At 44.4% G+C, this 18382-nt stretch overlaps 1 pseudogene; it reads right to left on the bottom strand.

Moving 5' to 3' along the window:
* Positions 1-6561: 6561 nt before the first annotated feature.
* LOC121842407 lies at positions 6562-12996 on the bottom strand (annotated as a pseudogene).
* Positions 12997-18382: the final 5386 nt, after the last annotated feature.

Raw genomic sequence — 18382 nt, 5'->3', positions numbered from 1 at the left:
CTCCTGTCTCCCTACCCTCTCCTGTCTCCTACCCTCTCCTGTCTCCCTAGCCTCCTCCTGTCTCCTGCCTCTCCCTCTCCTGTCTCCCTACCCTCCTGTCTCCCTAGCCTCTCCTGTGTCCACCACAGCTATGATGGTCTGGTGTATATTTTTGAATATGTCGTGTTTAGTTTTTTCACATGTATTATTCTAAATGTTTATTCATGGCTGTTCTGTTCCTCTGTAATGTAACACATTTCGTGTCCCTCTTTATTTTGGTTTTTTGATGATTAACAAGCATGAATTGAATTATTTGTTGTTACTTGTATTGATAATGTGGTGTGTTGTTGTGTGTGTATGTGTGTGTTGTTGTGTGTGTGTGTGTTGTATGTGGTGTTTCTGATGAATGTCTTGCTGGTGATGGCTGAGAGTACTGTGTTAATAATAATAATAATCAGCTCTGTCTGTCTGTACTGTGAACAATAATAATGAACCTGTAGTGGTGACATCCTTTAAATATGTACCGGACACCTGTGTGACCCACTTATTTATGCCTGATGTTTTAATCCAATAAACCTTTTGTACGACCTCGTCTGTTACTGCGGCGTATCGGGAAGTTGGCAGCGAGGCCAGAGGTCATTGCTGCTCACCATTGTTGGTTTGATTTAATGCTAACGATATTAGCATTATGATCATCAATTTTTTTTTTTTTTTTTTTAAACATCAATCAATGTTTGACAGGCTGTTCCTGTAGTTGGGAGATTTAATTTCAGTAATAAATGTGTGTTTGAATGGGTTTGGTGACAGGCTCTAATGGGCTCCCGAGTGACACAGCGGTCTAAGGCGCTGCATCTCAGTGCTAGAGGCGTCATTACAGACACCCTGGTTCGAATCAAGGCTATATGTATTACAACCGGCTGTGATTGGGAGTCCCACAGGGCGCGCACAACTGGCCCAGCGTCGCCCGGTGTCGGCCGTCCTTGTAAATAAGAATTTGTTCTTAACTGACTTGCCTAGATAAATAAAGGTGACTTTTTTTTTAAATGGCAAGAGATCCTGACAGGCTTTTAACTTGTCGTCTAAACGCTACAGAAATGTCTACCTACAACATTCCTCCAAGGATGAAATCTAGGAAGTGAATCTGGTCTGACTCAAACCTGCTAATCTCAGTGGACGCTTCCCCAGACCTACAATAAAGGTTTGAATCGAGGCACATCGGATTACCCTGCCAACACCCGTCTGTCTGTCTCAACACTACAGCGATGATATACTGTAGTTCTCAGTCATTTATCTCAGTGCGAGAGACGAGAGAAAATGTATTTTACCAGCTGTCTGCCGGTAAATGACTGGACACCCTGTGTACTGTACGTCCTGAATGGTAACCTATTCTCTACATAGGCTGCGTTTACACAGGCAGCTCAATTCTGATATTTCTTCCCCACTATTTGGTCTTTCAACCAATCACATCAGATCTCTTTCAGAGGTGATCTGATTGGCCAAAAGACCAATTAGTGGGGAAAAGTTCAGAATTAGGCTGCCTGTGTAAACGCAGCCATGGTTCATAGTTTTGACCAGGGCCCATAGGGATTCTATAGGGAATAAGACCTGATTTGTCTTTGTTTATGAATGGTCACTCATACTGGCCCTGCTACACTATAGAAATTGGGCGTCCAGCATTGCAATCAGCCATTGGGGAAATGCTTCTTTTGAAATCAAAGCTGTTTCACTGCCCATGTTGCGGGCAATGGCGGCGTCCAAACTCAATCATCACAGAGTTAATTATTGATGGCTTGACGTGCATGTTAATTCTATCTTGTGAATTGAAATAAAATTTCATTTTGGTTGCATTTGGCCTCGGCTATACACCGCTAGTTATTTTACTAAGATGTATGAAGTCAATAAACTACTACTATTACTTAGCTAGCTACACTGACTACCGATGTTCACAGTGGAAACAACATCAACCTGTGTAATTTGAGTATTATTTAGTACAACCACTCGCAACAATGTAATGAGTACTTGCGAAAAACTGAGCCAACAGCTACTGTACTTACGCATAATAGATGATTATGTTACAGTGCGCAGTAGGGGAAAATAAAGACGCTCAGCCCCTCTGTTATTCTCAGCTCCCAAATCAACGTGCTTGTGTGTAGCAGGTGGAACGGCACATTGACGCTTCTGTCGGAGCTGAGCTGTGATGTGCTGTACTTTTCCAATTAGCTCTACAGACCACCGGGAGAGGACAGTGTGCCGGACCAGGGATACCGCAGTTATGGTCATGGATAATTTATACTCTGGATAACTTATACTTTCCTGCACTTCTTAAATGTCCCACAAGGTGTCGCTGTTTGCTGTATAGTGGTTTTATACACCCGTTCTGGGAGAGCTTTGAGCGTTCAGTGATTTCAACGACTTGTAAAAGAAGCGTTAGAACACACCATAGTCTCTAATAGTCATTAAGCATTTTATGTCGCATTCATTCGACGGGGTTGTCACTAAACTAACTTTGCATTAACCTTATATGAAAGGTGTTGTGACTCCGTTTTAGGTCAATTTAATGTACATCAACTGTTGTCTAACAATCTATCTACACGGTATATCATGACGGTTGGAATAAAGAGAAACAAATCAGAAGTTATAGAAAATATACATATTTAATGTCAAATCATGAGTAAGTACAGTATTATTATATTGACCGAAAAGGCTTAGCGAAACACAACCAGAGTAGATGTACAGACACTATATAGAATTCATATTTACATTGGGTTTACAAAGACATACAGACACTATATAGAATTCATATTTACATTGGGTTTACAAAGACACACAGACACTATATAGAATTCATATTTACATTCGGTTTACAAAGACACACAGACACTATATAGAATTCATATTTACATTCGGTTTACAAAGACACACAGACACTATATAGAATTCATATTTACATTGGTTTACAAAGACACACAGACACTACAGACACAAAGACACACAGACACTATATAGAATTCATATTTACATTGGGTTTACAAAGACACACAGACACTATATAGAATTCATATTTACATTAGGTTTACAAAGACATACAGACACTATATAGAATTCATATTTACATTGGGTTTACAAAGACACACAGACTGTGTATTTAATACACGCTCGCGCCAACTATACAGTAAAGTATTCACATAACGTGTATCTTTCTACAAGAGACCATAGGAGGAGTAGAAAATTAACGTTCTGTTTTTAAGGAAAATCTACATTGCGTCGCAGTCAATGACAGTATATATCAGAACTGGGTGACATATATATATGCCAAAGACTTTGGAGGTGCGCTTGACTTAGCTTGACTTAGCTTGACTTAGCTTGACTTAGCTTGAGTTAGTTTGACTTAGCTTGACTTAGCTTGAGTTAGCTTGACTTAGCTTGACTTAGCTTGAGTTAGCTTGACTTAGCTTGACTTAGCTTGACTTAGTTTGACTTAGCTTGACTTAGTTTGACTTAGTTTGACTTAGTTTGACTTAACTTGACTTAGCTTGACTTAGTTTGACTTAACTTGAGTTAGCTTGACTTAGTTTGACTTAGTTTGACTTAGCTTGACTTAGCTTGACTTAGCTTGACTTAGCTTGACTTAGCTTGACTTAGCTTGACTTAGTTTGACTTAGTTTGACTTAACTTGACTTAGCTTGACTTAGCTTGACTTAGCTTGACTTAACTTGACTTAGCTTGACTTAGCTTGATTTAGCTTGACTTAGCTTGACTTAACTTGACTTAGCTTGCCCTGTACAATGCAACCAATGGAATAGTCTCATAAACTGCCAACTCCACCCACAGCCTGCACACTGTTTTGACACATGTATTTGACCCAGGTCTGACGTGTAAGTGGGGCGGGGCTAGAGGTCCAAGAGCTGAGACTTACAGGCTGGCTGTGGAAAGCGGCAGTACATTATGAAGAACAACCTTTTGACCTGGCTGTCGACATGACTGTTGTGTGGGCCAAGACCGGGTTGACTGGAGAGCCTGGGAGAGGGCAAGAGTCTGCAAACATCTACAAGGTCAAAGGTCAGAGGAATGAGGGGGGGGGGGATAGAAACACAGGTTTTCACCAGAACAAATACAACAGTGAGCAGGTGTTGCTTTCACCAGACATTTCTTTTGTGACGTGCAGCTGGAGAATTGTTGGACGTGCAGACATTGCACTTGAAATGATTGTAGGTAGCCTAACCGCTATTTCGGAAATACCTCTGGAACAGTGAGAGGCTGTTTAAAACTGACCCAGGAGCTGTGTATGATCACTGAGGCCGTTTGAGTCAGGTCTGTTTAAAACTGACCCAGGAGCTGTGTATGATCACTGAGGCCGTTTGAGTCAGAGTCTGTTTAAAACTGACCCAGGAGCTGTGTATGATCACTGAGGCCGTTTGAGTCAGAGTCTGTTTAAAACTGACCCAGGAGCTGTGTATGATCACTGAGGCCGTTTGAGTCAGAGTCTGTTTAAAACTGACCCAGGAGCTGTGTATGATCACTGAGGCCGTTTGAGTCAGAGTCTGTTTAAAACTGACCCAGGAGCTGTGTATGATCACTGAGGCCGTTTGAGTCAGAGTCTGTTTAAAACTGACCCAGGAGCTGTGTATGATCACTGAGGCCGTTTGAGTCAGAGTCTGTTTAAAACTGACCCAGGAGCTGTGTATGATCACTGAGGCCGTTTGCAGAAAAGGAAAACGCTGTCGTTAATGTTTCCAGTTATATCAGATGCAGAAAGCTCATCCATTCTGTAAAGGCTAAGTGCTGACTGTGAGAATCTCAATTGCGTACTCCTCGTGTCCTCTCTCCTCACTCTCTCTCTCTCCTCACTCTCTCTCTCCTCGCACACTCTCTCCTCGCGTCCTCTCTCCTCTCTCCTCACGCCCTCTCTCCTCACTCTCTCTCTCCTCACTCTCTCTCCTCGTGCACACTCTCTCCTCGTGTCCTCTCTCCTCACTCTCTCTCTCCTCACTCTCTCTCTCCTCGCACACTCTCTCCTCGCGTCCTCTCTCCTCTCTCTCACTCTCTCTCCTCACTCTCTCTCTCCGCACACTCTCTCCTCGCGTCCTCTCTCCTCTCTCCTCACGCCCTCTCTCCTCACTCTCTCTCTCCTCACTCTCTCTCTCCTCGCACACTCTCTCCTCGTGTCCTCTCTCTCACTCTCTCTCCTCACTCTCTCTCTCCTCGCACACTCTCTCCTCGCCTCCTTCTCTCCCTCAGGAGAATGTCTCTCTCCTCACTCTCTCTCTCGCACATCTCTCCTCGAGATCCTCCCTCACTCCAACCATCACCTTCAGCAAGACTCTCTCCTCGCGTCCTCTCTCCTCTCTCCTCACACCTCTTCCTCACGCTCTCTCTCTGTGGTAACAGCCCTCCTGTAACCTCGCACACTCTCTCCTCGCGCCCTCTCTCTCTCGCAGTGGTAGTGGCTGTTGATCGCACACTTTCTTCGCGCCTTTCCTCTCGCACACTTGGAACTCCACCTGCGCCCTCTCTCTCGCACACTCTCCGCACACTCTCTCCTCGCGCCCTCTCAGCACGCACACTTATCCTCGCGCCCTCTTCTCCTCACACTCACTTGCTTCCTCTCTGAGGATTTAGAGGAGGAAATGGTTGTCTTGGCTCCTCCCCGGAATACTCTTTCCTGTATTTTGTCAGAGCTCTTGTGAGTTTTGTTAGTCTCCCATTTAGCGTGGCTCTTCTCTCTCACGCTATTTTTCTTTTCCCTCTACTCGCGTTTGTCTCTCCTCGCACACTCTTGAGTCCTCGCACACTCTCTCCTCGTGCCCTCTCCCTCGCGCCCTCTTTCCTCCTCTCTCTCTCCTCGCGGGTTCTCTCCTCGCACACCTCTCTGGTATTAGTATACAACAGTGGGTTGAGGATCCTCGCGCCCTCTATCCTACTGCTGGTTTCCTCCTCAGTGGGTTGAGTCTCCTCCTTAGCGCCCTCCTCTCTGGTATTAGTATAGTAACAGTGGGTTGAGTCCTACCCATTGGAGGAAATCCACATGCTGGCTTTCTATCCAATGGGTTTGTATGTAACAGTGGGTTGAGTATCCTAGGGTATTAGTAAGTGAGTGGGTTGAGTATCACCTAAGTATGCAATTGAGATTCTCCCTCATGGGTTGAGACCAACCATACACCTTCAGGAAGATGTTGTCAAGAACATATAGAGTCACGTAACATATAGAGTCACCCGACTACAGTACAGTACTACTGTCACGGAGGAATAGGAGAAACTGTAGTTGTGTCTGTGGTAACAGCGTTATAACCTGTAACCGCTGTAGACCAGGACTGATGGGTTGAGTACGACGTTGTCTCTGGGTATGGTAGTACAGTGACAGTAACGGTTGAGTATCCTACCTTAGGAATATCCTACTGCTGGTATTAGTACAGTGACAGTGGGTTGAGTACCTTGGAACTCCACCTGCACTGCTGGTGCTGTGGGGGTGCAGTAACGTGGGTTGACATCCCAGTACCGGGGCTTAGGTCATCACGCTGGTATTTTCTTGACAGCTGAACCTACCTTAGGAATTCACTGCCTTTTCATCCAGTGGGTTGAGTATCACTTGCTTCCTCTCTGGTGGATTTAGTAACAGTGGGGAAATGGTTGTCAGTATGTGGAAACCCCGGAATACTTCTTTCCTGGTATTTTGTCAGAGCTCTTGTGAGTTTTGTATAGTCGGAAGATTTTAGCATTCCTAGGCTACTGGAATGTGCAGTGGGTTGAGTATCCTACCTTAGGAATATCCTACTACTCTGATATTTAAGTGACAGTGGGTTGATGTCCTACTTTCCTGCTACAACTGGGTTGATTTCCTACCTTTCCTGTATTATTAGTACAGTGAACAGTGGGTTGAGTATCCTACCTTAGGAATATCCTACTGCTGGTATTAGTATAGTAACAGTGGGTTGAGTATCCTACCTTAGGAATATCCTACTGCTGGTATTAGTATAGTAACAGTGGGTTGAGTATTCTACCTTAGGAATATCCTACTGCTGGTATTAGTATAGTAACAGTGGGTTGAGTATCCTACCTTAGGAATATCCTACTGCTGGTATTAGTATAGTAACAGTGGGTTGAGTATCCCACCTTAGGAATATCCTACTGCTGGTATTAGTATAGTAACAGTGGGTTGAGTATCCTACCTTAGGAATATCCTACTGCTGGTATTAGTACAGTAACAGTGGGTTGAGTATCCTACCTTAGGAATATCCTACTGCTGGTATTAGTATAGTAACAGTGGGTTGAGTATCCTACCTTAGGAATATCCTACTGCTGGTATTAGTATAGTAACAGTGGGTTGAGTATCCTACCTTAGGAATATCCTACTGCTGGTATTAGTACAGTGACAGTGGGTTGAGTATCCTACCTTAGGAATATCCTACTGCTGGTATTAGTATAGTAACAGTGGGTTGAGTATCCTACCTTAGGAATATCCTACTGCTGGTATTAGTATAGTGACAGTGGGTTGAGTATCCTACCTTAGGAATATCCTACTGCTGGTATTAGTATAGTAACAGTGGGTTGAGTATCCTACCTTAGGAATATCCTGCTACTGCTGGTATTAGTATAGTAACAGTGGGTTGAGTATCCTACCTTAGGAATATCCTACTGCTGGTATTAGTATAGTAACAGTGGGTTGAGTATCCTACCTTAGGAATATCCTACTGCTGGTATTAGTATAGTAACAGTGGGTTGAGTATCCTACCTTAGGAATATCCTACTGCTGGTATTAGTATAGTAACAGTGGGTTGAGTATCCTACCTTAGGAACATCCTGCTACTGCTACTGCTGGTATTAGTATAGTAACAGTGGGTTGAGTATCCTACCTTAGGAACATCCTGCTACTGGTATTAGTATAGTAACAGTGGGTTGAGTATCCTACCTTAGGAACATCCTGCTACTGGTATTAGTATAGTAACAGTGGGTTGAGTATCCTACCTTAGGAACATCCTGCTACTGGTATTAGTATAGTAACAGTGGGTTGAGTATCCTACCTTAGGAACATCCTGCTACTGGTATTAGTATAGTAACAGTGGGTTGAGTATCCTACCTTAGGAACATCCTGCTACTGGTATTAGTATAGTAACAGTGGGTTGAGTATCCTACCTTAGGAACATCCTGCTACTGGTATTAGTATAGTAACAGTGGGTTGAGTATCCTACCTTAGGAACATCCTGCTACTGGTATTAGTATAGTAACAGTGGGTTGAGTATCCTACCTTAGGAACATCCTGCTACTGGTATTAGTATAGTAACAGTGGGTTGAGTATCCTACCTTAGGAACATCCTGCTACTGGTATTAGTATAGTAACAGTGGGTTGAGTATCCTACCTTAGGAACATCCTGCTACTGGTATTAGTATAGTAACAGTGGGTTGAGTATCCTACCTTAGGAACATCCTGCTACTGGTATTAGTATAGTAACAGTGGGTTGAGTATCCTACCTTAGGAACATCCTGCTACTGGTATTAGTATAGTAACAGTGGGTTGAGTATCCTACCTTAGGAACATCCTGCTACTGGTATTAGTATAGTAACAGTGGGTTGAGTATCCTACCTTAGGAACATCCTGCTACTGGTATTAGTATAGTAACAGTGGGTTGAGTATCCTACCTTAGGAACATCCTGCTACTGGTATTAGTATAGTAACAGTGGGTTGAGTATCCTACCTTAGGAACATCCTGCTACTGGTATTAGTATAGTAACAGTGGGTTGAGTATCCTACCTTAGGAACATCCTGCTACTGGTATTAGTATAGTAACAGTGGGTTGAGTATCCTACCTTAGGAACATCCTGCTACTGGTATTAGTATAGTAACAGTGGGTTGAGTATCCTACCTTAGGAACATCCTGCTACTGGTATTAGTATAGTAACAGTGGGTTGAGTATCCTACCTTAGGAACATCCTGCTACTGGTATTAGTATAGTAACAGTGGGTTGAGTATCCTACCTTAGGAACATCCTGCTACTGGTATTAGTATAGTAACAGTGGGTTGAGTATCCTACCTTAGGAACATCCTGCTGCTGTTTGTCGCAGGGCCTGACGATGCACAGACGCGTCTGCTTGACCATCTCACAGCGGGGGTTCTTGTTGGTGACCCGGGTGGAGATGCTCATGCCACAGGTCCGAGAGCAGGCGCCCCACTCCGTAGTCTGCTCTATGCAGTTAGTACTGGGGTCCCACGAGTCAAACCCCACTGTCTCCTCCTGTCTGTAGGCTGTACCGGAGGACAGGGAGAGACACACCGGATGAGACAGATGTTGTTGCCATAGGAAATACAGATGCACACTAGATTGATGGATGTAAGAATTACTGGGCAAAAGTGCATCAGAGGAAACGTATGTTTGGCTGGTATTGGGATCTGTGTGGTTTGCATAATTAATTCCCCTACATTGGTGTATAATCGGTATACAGGTAATACAATTCACAGTTCTATCTGAATTTCTTTAGGTGCCTAAAGTCCATTGATCACAGATTAAGAACGATCCAAGGTGCATCACATTCCAGAGAACACGAAATGGAATGTTTTGGCTCCAGAGTTCTACACAGAGGCTTCCGGGGATAAATCAACTTGCTTTGTGAGTCTCTCTCTCTGTACTCCGAGGCAATTCAGCATTTCCCTTCACACAGAGCCAGCCAGGTCAACCTAGAGGCATGCCAGAATCTGTCTCTTGACTTTGTGGCTTGCACCACAGTACCAGTCACGTCAGAAGCAGAGAGAAGTAGAGAGAGGAACTGCGTCCCACGTGGAACCCTATCTGCTATGTAGGACACTAGAGACTGTTATTTTACTGCTACTCTTTAATTCATTGTTATTTGATATTTAATTGTTATTTTACTGATGCTCTTTAATTATTTGTTATTTGTTATTTAATACTTTTTTACTTATCTATTTTTTACTTAACACTTATTTTTCTTAAAACTGCATTGTTGGTTAAGGGCTTGTCAGAAATTATTTCACTGTAAGGTCTACCTACACCTGTTGTATTCAGCATTTCCCTGTAAGGTCTACCTACACCTGTTGTATTCAGCATTTCACTGTAAGGTCTACTACACCTGTTGTATTCAGCATTTCACTGTAAGGTCTACCTACACCTGTTGTATTCAGCATTTCCCTGTAAGGTCTACCTACACCTGTTGTATTCATTTCACTGTAAGGTCTACTACACCTGTTGTATTCAGCATTTCACTGTAAGGTCTACTACACCTGTTGTATTCAGCATTTCACTGTAAGGTCTATTCAGGTCTACTACACCTGTTGTATTCAGCATTTCACTGTAAGGTCTACTACACCTGTTGTATTCAGCATTTCACTGTAAGGTCTACTACACCTGTTGTATTCAGCATTTCACTGTTCTACTACACCTGTATTCAGCATTTCACTGTAAGTCTACTACACCTGTTGTCAGCATTTCACTGTAAGGTCTACCACCTGTTGTATTCAGTTGTATTCAGCATTTCACACTGTAAGGTCTACTACACCTGTTGTATTCAGCATTTCACTGTAAGGTCTACTACACCTGTTGTATTCAGCATTTCACTGTAAGGTCTACTACACCTGTTGTATTCAGCATTTCACTGTAAGGTCTACTACACCTGTTGTATTCAGCATTTCACTGTAAGGTCTACTACACCTGTTGTATTCAGCATTTCACTGTAAGGTCTACCTACACCTGTTGTATTCAGCATTTCAGCTATTTTGTATTCAGCATTTCACTGTAAGGTCTACTACACCTGTTGTATTCAGCATTTCACTGTAAGGTCTACTACACCTGTTGTATTCAGCATTTCACTGTGTGGTCTACTACACCCTGTTGTATTCAGCATTTCACTGTAAGGTCTACTACACCTGTTGTATTCAGCATTTCACTGTTTCACTGTAATACACCTGTTGTATTCAGCATTTCACTGTAAGGTCTACTACACCTGTTGTACACCTGTTGTATTCAGCATTTCACTGTAAGGTCTACCTACACCTGTTGTATTCAGCATTTCCCTAAGGTCTACTACACCTGTTGTATTCAGCATTTCACTGTAAGGTCTACTACACCTGTTGTATTCAGCATTTCACTGTAAGGTCTACTACACCTGTTGTATTCAGCATTTCACTGTAAGGTCTACTACACCTGTTGTATTCAGCATTTCACTGTAAGGTCTACTACACCTGTTGTACTCAGCATTTCACTGTAAGGTCTACTACACCTGTTGTATTCAGCATTTCACTGTAAGGTCTACTACACCTGTTGTATTCAGCATTTCACTGTAAGGTCTACTACACCTGTTGTATTCAGCATTTCACTGTAAGGTCTACTACACCTGTTGTATTCAGCATTTCACTTTCTACTACACCTGTTGTATTCAGCATTTCACTGTAAGGTCTACTACACCTGTTGTATTCAGCATTTCACTGTAAGGTCTACTACACCTGTTGTATTCAGCATTTCACTGTAAGGTCTACTACACCTGTTGTATTCAGCATTTCACTGTAAGGTCTACTACACCTGTTGTATTCAGCATTTCACTGTAAGGTCTACTACACCTGTTGTATTCACCTGTTGTATTCAGCATTTCACTGTAAGGTCTACTACACCTGTTGTATTCAGCATTTCACTGTAAGGTCTACCTACACCTGTTGTATTCAGCATTTCACTGTAAGGTCTACTACACCTGTTGTATTCAGCATTTCACTGTAAGGTCTACTACACCTGTTGTATTCAGCATTTCACTGTAAGGTCTACAACACCTGTTGTATTCAGCACATGTGACAAATAACATTTTGATCTGATTTGAGTGCAGATAGACTGAGTGCTTACCAGCCATGGCAAAGCTGCCCAAGGCACTGGCCTCTGGTTGGGGCTCACATACCCACTTCTCACAGCACTCCCTGGGACCGCCACCTTCCTGGGTAGAGGGCAGTCTGGGCCGGCAGCATCACGTCCAGGTTGCAGCGCGGCACGCAGGCGATCTGACCGTCCCTGCAGGTGCACTGATACTTGCAGCTGGGGAAGAAGGTCTCTCCGTTCTGGTACACTGAACCGTCCAAGAGGCAGATGTCTCCCTCATGTGCTGTGGAAGAGAGGAGGACACAAGAAAAGCACAAATCATTATTTGACATTTTTAATTTCCAATACTCATATCTGGATAAAATCCAAGTGTAAGTGTTTGTGTCTTCAAATGAATGTGAATTGTCATCATCATCATCATCATCATCATCATCATCATCATCATCATCATCATCATCATCAATTGCTCTTAGATAGGGGCGGGGTCCCCTCTGCCACTCTTCGATTACCTTTGACCTTTTCCAAAAGGAGGCGAGAGAAGACGAGAGGTACGCAGGAGTTGAGCAAATCCAATTGAGACAAGGCCAGGGAATCTACCCCGTTCTGACACCTACACTAGAACATCACTGGTTCAACATAATTAACAAATGACTCACCGACACAGACACCTGTCCTCTGGTGTACATCGGCCGTGTAGTCGCAGTTCAGACCCCTGTGTGTATCACAGGGACTTATTTCCGAGCACGCCTCTCCTTTCTGCCTCGCACAGACCAGACAGCATGCGCAGTCATCCAGAATCAACTGGACCCCGGGGGCGCACATCGGAGGCTCCTGCGGACAGAGGCACCTTGTCTGACACACCTGCGCCAAGATCTGGGAGCAAATCTGGAGAAAAAAAGGGAAAACTGTGTTCAAGTGTGACTTTTCAAAGTTGTTGCTCCTTGCTTTTATATTCTTCACATAATATAGTTTGGATGAGCCTACTCTGTAACGTCAACTGAATTTATTTACCTGTGTTGAAATGTAGAAAACGAAAAGGGTTCTCTCTGCAAGCTTAGACATCCTGATTCAGTGAAAGGTCGTTTTCTCTGTGTAGACTTTTCCCTCCTTTGTATCTTGCTGAAGCTCTGTAAATCCCTTTGGCGTGCTTCAGAAGTGTGTGCAGAGCCATTTATAACGGTCCTGTCTAACGACACAGTGACGCGTGAAGGAGGAATGGAGGAGGGGGAGGAGGAATGGAAGAGGGGAAGGAGGAGGGATGGAGGAGGGGAAGGAGGAGGGATGGAGGAGGGGAAGGAGGAGGGATGGAGGAGGGGAAGGAGGAGGGGAAGGAGGAGGGGAAGGAGGAGGGATGGAGGAGGGGAAGGAGGAGGGATGGAGGAGGGGAAGGAGAAGGGAGGGAGGAAGGAAGGGGATGATGGAGGGATTAACCCCCTGGCCCTGGTAGAGTCTGGGAATTCTGACATCTGATTGGATCAGGATGAGACTCACATTTTCCTGTTAGATCCTGAGTTCTTCGCACACAGAGGAAGGCTATGTTACTAGTATTTAGAACACATAAGCTCATTTGACAGTTTTACTGCTGCTATTCATATCAATAATCAACATTTTTCATGATCATTCAAATGAACCTACTTCAAACTAGTTCCTCTGTTCCCTGATTTTCATTATTGTGCTCATTACATCTCTGGAATTAAAATAGTTCTAGTTTGACTACAGAATAGATATCACACTGGTCGATCTAGTTTGATTGCAGAATAGATATCACACTGGTCGATCTGGTTTGGCTGAGGAATAGATATCACACTGGTCGATCTGGTTTGGCTGAGGAATAGATATCACACTGGTCGATCTGGTTTGGCTGAGGAATAGATATCACACTGGTCGATCTAGTTTGGCTGCAGAATAGATATCACACTGGTCGATCTGGTTTGGCTGAGGAATAGATATCACACTGGTCGATCTGGTTTGGCTAAGGAATAGATATCACACTGGTCAATCTGGTTTGGCTGAGGAATAGATATCACACTGGTCGATCTGGTTTGGCTGATCTGGTTCTGGTTTGGCTGAGGAATAGATATCACACTGGTCAATCTGGTTTGGCTGAGATATCACACTGGTCGATCTAGTTTGGCTGCAGAATAGATAAACCAGTAAAGCCCCTCTTCCACGATGGTGGTTCCTTAGATGTCAGTCGGCAGTCAGTGGGCAAGAGGTTTCTCTTTGGAACGTTTACTGGCTGCATAATTACAAATCTAGGGGGAAACTTAGATGGCTACTCCATCTGGGTTTTATCTAACGAGTTATGGTGTGGTGGGTGCCTCTGTCTGAAGTAGGACAAATGAGGCAACTGGCTGAATCAGCCCACATGAGTGACATCACCACTGTGTTGGCCAGTGTTTTAAAATACCATGTCTGAGTCTCAAACGGCACCCCAGTGTCTTCCAGTGTTGTTCAGCCTGGGCATGTTCTTTAGTCGCCCCTCTGTCTGACACATAGACCGTTGAGATTTGTGTCAGGGACTTGATCAGTTGGAGATGGGGATTTGTCCAGTTGGAGATGGGGATTTGTCCAGTTGGAGATGGGGATTTGTCCAGTTGGAGATGGGGATTTTGTCCAGTTGGAGATGGGGATTTGGACAGTTGGAGATGGGGATTTTGGGGACAGTTGGAGATGGGGATTTGGCCAGTCGGAGATGGGGATTTGGCCAGTCGGAGATGGGGATTTGGCCAGTCGGAGATGGGGACTTGGCCAGTTGGAGATGGGGACTTGGCCAGTTGGAGATGGGGACTTGGCCAGTTGGAGATGGGGACTTTTGGGATTTGGCCAGTTGGAGATGGGGATTTGGCCAGTTGGAGAGATGGGGATTTGGCCAGTTGGAGATGGGGCTTTTGGGGATCCAGTTGGAGATGGGGCTTTTGGCCAGTTGGAGATGGGGCTTTTGGCCAGTTGGAGATGGGGATTTGGCCAGTTGGAGATGGGGACTTGGCCAGTTGGAGATGGGGACTTGGCCAGTTGGAGATGGGGATTTGGCCAGTTGTAAAGTATTGGACTGTGTAGTGTGGACATCACTGATGACCTTGGTGGTGTAATTATGGCACCCTTTTCCTATATAGTGCACTACTTCTGACACTATGGTCTATGGGCCTTGGTCAAAAAGCAGTGAACTATGTAGCAAATAGGTGCCATTTGGGATACTATGTGTGCCTATACGTCAGCATGATGAGCTTGCTTTGAATGGTGGCTGTGCAGTGTGCTTTGTAGTGGCCAACCAATGTGTTTTTGGGGTCCGATTCTGATCTCTGAAGGAACTAAACTTACTGGTACCGATATACAGGTCTCTGCCACGTACTGTTGCAGAAATGAAAAAGTGAAAACACTGAGTCCTCCAGAAATTGTTATCGAAAGAGCCAATTGCAAGAAATAGTTCACTAAGGTTTGATTTCTTCCTTTATGGCAATAATAACAGCAGCTGCAGATAACACATCATGAGAATGACCTCGTGTTCAGACCACCATGAGATTCCCTTTTCTCATCGATTTATTGAACAAAATCAAATCTAATCAAATATTTGTCACGTGCGTAAGGTTTGGAATTATTGATATATATTGATCTACACTACGATCATTTAGATAAACCACACAAGATTTGATTGTGCTTTGCATTCATCATTCTGCAGATAACACAGGTTTGATTGGCTGATTCACAGCAGCTGCAGGTAACACTAAGATTTGATTGGCTGATTCACAGCAGCTGCAGATAGCACTAAGGTTTGATTGGCTGATTCACAGCAGCTGCAGATAACACTAAGGTTTGATTGGCTGATTCACAGCAGCTGCAGGTAACACTAAGGTTTGATTGGCTGATTCACAGCAGCTGCAGATAAATACTAAGATTTGATTGGCTGATTCACAGCAGCTGCAGATAACACTAAGGTTTGATTGGCTGATTCACCTTGGCTGCAGGTAACACTAAGGTTTGATTGGCAGATTCACAGCAGCTGCAGATAACACTAAGATTTGATTGGCTGATTCACAGCAGCTGCAGATAACACTAAGGTTTGATTGGCTTGATTCACAGCAGCTGCAGATAACACTAAAGTTTGATTGGCTGATTCACAGCAGCTGCAGATAACACTAAGGTTTGATTGGCTGATTCACAGCAGCTGCAGATAACACTAAGGTTTGATTGGCTGATTCACAGCAGCTGCAGATAGCACTAAGGTTTGATTCAATTCCTATTTTGGAGTCCAGCTCTGCATTCCTCTAATTCTTTCCATGAAACACTGTTTCCATTCTTCATTTATCACCAGTCATAATAATTAATGAAATATCTCGGGCTATCACCCCTACACCTAAAACAATGCTGCTTCCAATTCCTTCTACCCTAGGCTACGTCCCAAACGGCACCATATTCCCTACATAGTGCACACATATATATATATATGGATATATGGAATAGGGTGTAATTTTGGGACACATATCTCTATTCATGCTCCCGCCAGAAGAGCAGCTGCTGGAAAAGCATCTTATTAATGTGACCTGAGATTCAGAGCAGCTCTCTCTGCTGCTGCTGTCAGTGACTTGATTCACTGCTGGTCAAATAGTGTTCTCTCTGGAAGTTGAAAAATGTCAGACTTCACAGTTGTGTGTTTGCTGACTGGGTCTGGTGCATTCCTCTGGAGCAAGACCATGAAAACTCTACGTCAAAGCCATCCACACCGGGAGAGAAACTTGGAGAAATGTAAAATATCATTGTATTGTAATTGAGAATGTAAATAGAATAGAAAATACATGTTCTAGTCCTTCTGTATCTTGATGCCCTGAACTAGTCCTTCTGTATCTTGATGCCCTGAACTAGTCCTTCTGTATCTTGATGCCCTGAACTAGTCCTTCTGTATCTTGATGCCCTGAACTAGTCCTTCTGTATCTGATGCCCCAACTTCTGTATCTTGATGCCCTGAACTAGTCCTTCTGTCTTGATGCCCTGAACTAGTCCTTCTATCTTGATGCCTTGAATGTCCTTCTGAACTGGATGCCCCAATCCTCCTCTGTATGTTGATGCCCTGAACTAGTCCTTCTGTATCTTGATGCCCTGAACCAGTCCTTCTGTATCTTGATGCCTGACTGACCCTTCTGGGTATCTTGATGCCCCGAACTAACCTTCTGTATGTTGATGCCCTGAACTAGTCCTTCTGTATGGGTTGGGATGCCCTGAACTAGTCCTTCTGTATCTTGATGCCCTGATGCCTTCTGGATGCCCTGAACTAGTCCTGTATTTTCTTATCTTTCTGTATTTTCATGATAACACGAAAAACGCATAGCAAAACAACAGAGCGATTAAAAGAGTGTTTTATATGTACCCTGACTTGGATAATTGATCTTGAATTGTTAACAAAATAGCCTGAGTGAAATACATGATGATTTGTTCAGGCTCTCCTATCTCAGACCTATGGTTTTAGGTGATCTACTGTATTTTCCTACTGTAATAAGCTACAATTATGAGTACCAAGGAAAACAGAGCCAAATCAGGTTTGCTCTCATTATATTAAATCTGGAAATTGGTTGTGTATAGATCACATACCTTTGGTCTCAGAAATCAAAAAGCTGTTGACAGCCCTTCCAACAAGTCCCTTTTTTGCATGTTTGTCTGTCCAATCGCACTCAGGCAAAAATAAAGAGTATGCATCCGAATTCAGAGCATAATTCAAGAGAGTGTGGATAGGAAGTCTAACCTACGCACATAGTGCAACTCCATGTGAAATATTTCCATCGTCCGCTATGCACCTCTGAAGGCAGACGGACAGGGCAGACAGGGCAGACAGGGCAGACAGGGCAGACAGGGCAGACAGGGCAGACAGGGCAGACAGGGCAGAGTACTGTGACTAATGGCCATCCAGGCCGTGCACTATGCACCTCTGAAGGCCCAGCAGACAGACAGGACAGGGCAGACAGGGCAGACAGGGCAGAGTACTGTGATTAATGGCCATCCAGGCCGTGCACTATGCACCTCTGAAGGCCAGCAGACGGACAGGGGCAGAGTACTGTGACTAATGAGCCATCAGGCCGTCCTTCATCTGAAGGCCCAGCAGACGGACAGGGCAGACAGGGCAGACAGGGCAGAGTACTGTGACTAATGGCCATCCAGGCCGTGCACTATGCACCTCTGAAGGCCCAGCAGACAGACAGGGCAGACAGGGCAGACAGGGCAGAGTACTGTGACTAATGGCCATCCAGGCCGTGCACTATGCACCTCTGAAGGCCCAGCAGACGGACAGGGCAGACAGGGCAGAGTACTGTGACTAATGGCCATCCAGGCCGTGCACTATGCACCTCTGAAGGCCCAGCAGACGGACAGGGCAGACAGGGCAGAGTACTGTGACTAATGGCCATCCAGGCCGTGCACTATGCACCTCTGAAGGCCCAGCAGACGGACAGGGCAGACAGGGCAGCAGAAAGTACTGTGACTAATGGCCATCCAGGCCGTGCACTATGCACCTCTGAAGGCCCAGCAGACGGACAGGGCAGACAGGGCAGAGTACTGTGACTAATGGCCATCCAGGCCGTGCACTATGCACCTCTGAAGGCCCAGCAGACGGA

The sequence above is a fragment of the Oncorhynchus tshawytscha genome, unplaced genomic scaffold (genome assembly GCF_018296145.1).
Source record: "Oncorhynchus tshawytscha isolate Ot180627B unplaced genomic scaffold, Otsh_v2.0 Un_contig_5176_pilon_pilon, whole genome shotgun sequence".
NCBI classification, from domain to species: Eukaryota; Metazoa; Chordata; class Actinopteri; order Salmoniformes; family Salmonidae; genus Oncorhynchus; species Oncorhynchus tshawytscha.
The sequence above is the reverse complement of the archived record's forward strand: the minus strand, read 5'-3'. Positions and strand labels throughout refer to the sequence as shown.